Raw genomic sequence first — 3,022 nt, 5'->3', positions numbered from 1 at the left:
CTTCTCGTTTGCGGCCGTAAGTATATTATTTTGGCTCCTTATTCCCAAGAGGCTTTCCCATTAAAACTGGATTTTTCCAAAGCTCCTGCTCGTATTTCTAAACCAAAGTGCACTGAAGGTAAAGCACTCCCCGATACACGCCGGAGCAGCCTGCGCTGGGGAAATTAACAGTCTGTAAGCTAATATAATTCCACGAGGTAATGAACCAGGGTTGCCATTGCCTGGTCGCCAAGCGAGGCGAGAGCTTTCATTCACGCTACTCAGAAGCAGCTACTTGTAAAAATCTCTTTGCCACATACCGCTTCTTACCCCAAATTCATTTTACGGCCTGCTTTACAAGCCTGCTTTTAATTAGGATCAACGCGAGACAAGTTCAGTAGCCGCATCGAGTCTCTTCACTTACTTTATCAGGAGGAAAATAGTATAAACTTACACCAGCACATCTGCTGTTGCAGCAAGCGCTCCAAACTTCTAAAATTCAACAGCTTAAGCCGAAATCACAACAGCTTGTTTCCGAACAAGAAGCCATTTTCGAAGGGAACTAACCCGCTCCGAAAGCCCGAGCCCCAGCTGGGGCAGTGAACTTTTGTTAAAATTCAGGCACTTTGTTCCTCTGTCTTAGCCAAGAGGCCTTCGAGCAGAGAAACATTTGCGTCCCGCAGGACTGCCTTAGGCTCTGTGGGAGAAGACAGCTTCCCGAGATCGCCTTCAGATGCGAGCAGGCTTCTGGCAAGAACTTCAAAATGCCATCTCGCACCCGCTGGGATCGCCCCTTCGGTATCAATAACGTCGTTTCCCGTGCGACTAGCGTAAGAATCAGCAGTTGCTTGATTCACGGTCATTCATTTGACCGAACACCTTTAATAAAACTCTTGATTTACCTCTAACTGAAACCGCCCAGGGGCAATCCCAGGCCTGCAAGCACCCGATGTTTCGTGGTAACTCCAAGAATCCGTAAGTGCCATTTAAAAGCACTGGCACAAGCGAGGCAAAGGAAGAGCCTCAAGCACCTGAAGATGATGGAGATGAAGGTCATCATCTGCGTCCACCAGCTGTTTCACTTCGTTTTCCAACCGAGTACACATCAGAACTGCCCGGTAACTACGGCTTTCAAAAACACTGCTGGAGAAAGTCAATCACCCCTCAATTATTCCAGAGCTCACAACCAAACCCCGCTTCTCTGGGAGTCCGTCCGCTCCGAAGGAGTTTCACTTGAAATGAAACCGGACTGAAGCTTGCTTCTGCTTTTTTCCACTGGAACCTACCCCACGTCGGCCCGTTCCCAGCCTTGCCGGTAATCGCTACGTACAGCTCGCAAACCCAATGTTCTCCTTTGTACACTTTACAGACGACACAAACTGCAAGTAAGCCCGACCGATCTCAAGTAGAAATTGTCCGAGATACCGGAATAGTAATAAAAAAAGAACAAATAATTAACTGCCCAAATACTTGGCGCTTTACTAGAGTAATGCCATTGTAACTCTGTAAAATAACACCAAGGGCCTGGGCAGGAATCAGGACCCCGCTGCGCTACTTGTTTCACAAACGGAGCTGGGGCTCACGACCTGGAGAATTTTCTAGGATAAAACGGGAAAACACGTTTGCTCGAGCCACCATCGCTGGACAGACTCGGTATTCTACGGCACAGAAATACCCCCGGTTCCAATCCTGCAAATATTTACGCCCAGGACGGCTTTGGTATTGTTACAAATCTGGATCTAATTGTAATTAAACCCAGATGTTAGTGCCCGCTGACCAGGGAGAATTATTCCCAAGCTACCTGCAAGAACCCACGAGGCGCCTTCTCACGTTTGCGGGTGCCAGCCTCCCAAAACACTCCTCCCCTGGGTGGGACCCCAAAGAACTCGTACGCTCTGTACGCAGTTATTTTTCTCAAAGCTCCCTTCATTTCCTCCAAGGAAGGCAAGAAATTAGTTGAAATCCAGCCTAGCGAAGCATGTTTCTACAGTCAGAAAATACTACAACGGCCCGAGAAACGAGAGTCCCGTTTCCTGCGATTTCTAAAGACGGACGTTATCGCTCTTCTTGAAATCACTGAAGTTCATTCCCAGTGAGAACCCAGGAGCTGATGCTGCAGCATCACAGGATTCACGACGCACGCCTCTTGGGGAAAAGAACCACAGAACGAGTTAAAACCACGAACGCGCTCAGTAACGCACAATTCCCGACATCGCTCTTGATGCTCATCGTCATTAGAATTTGAGGAAAAAAAGAGAAACTTTCAAATTCCACCCTTGTTTTAAGCCTCGCCTGCTCTGCCCTGCTCTCCCCCTCCTACGATTTCCACTACCAGCTTGATTTCACCAACAAACTTTCCACTCCAGTCGAGTCTTCCAACAGAAGGAACAGACTCTCCAAAACATTTGTTGGGGGGTGGATGAGAAAATGATAAACAATGCGAAAGGTTGAAACTCCTGCCCTAGATAAGGGGGAAGTTTAACGCGCGCGAAGAAGCGCATTTCATTTCAGAAAGCTTCTATGTTTTAAGTAAGAATTTGTTGGTTTTAATCTGTGTTTTTAGCCTATCATGCCTGAACAGGACGCTTGGAGGAGTGCAAAGCCTTAATGCCTCGCTTTTGTTTGCCAAAGCTCTTCAAGGTCTAAGGACACCGACAGCGTCTATTCCCCATCACAAGGCTACCTGGCTGACCCAGGTGACGGCAAACAAAAGCTTTCGGCTCTCGCAAAGCGGCAGAGACACGTAAGGAGGTGGTTTTTTTTTTTCTGAACCGTCCAGAAACCGAGCGGCTACAAATAACGGGATCGATGAGAACGAGGGGGATTTCGAGGAAGCGATGGGGGAGAGCCCGGATAAACCCCCGGAGAGTGAAGTTGAGGACCGGAGAGCGCGGTCCTGTCCCTAAGGGGAGGACACGGGAGTTTAAATCACACCAAAGGGGATGCTTCCACCTCGCCCGTGCCCCCCCCCACGCACCCCGAGAAGCCCGAAGGCCCCGGGGAGCTGGTGCTTCCCGCCGGGCCGGGGGGGGGCGGGGGGGGG

At 49.5% G+C, this 3,022-nt stretch overlaps 1 protein-coding gene across 1 annotated transcript in view; it reads right to left on the bottom strand.

The window, feature by feature from the left end:
* ILF3 (interleukin enhancer binding factor 3, 90kDa) overlaps positions 1–2,707 on the bottom strand; it is a gene marked incomplete at its 3' end in the record, with an annotated part of 16,218 nt that extends 13,511 nt beyond the window's left edge. The window contains exon 1 of the mRNA XM_009321552.1: positions 2,663–2,707. The remainder of the gene's footprint in view (positions 1–2,662) is intronic.
* Positions 2,708–3,022: the final 315 nt, after the last annotated feature.

The sequence above is a fragment of the Pygoscelis adeliae genome, unplaced genomic scaffold, assembly GCF_000699105.1.
Source record: "Pygoscelis adeliae isolate BGI_AS28 unplaced genomic scaffold, ASM69910v1 Scaffold1123, whole genome shotgun sequence".
Lineage (NCBI taxonomy): Eukaryota > Metazoa > Chordata > Aves > Sphenisciformes > Spheniscidae > Pygoscelis > Pygoscelis adeliae.
This window is presented reverse-complemented; position numbering and strand designations above follow the sequence as displayed.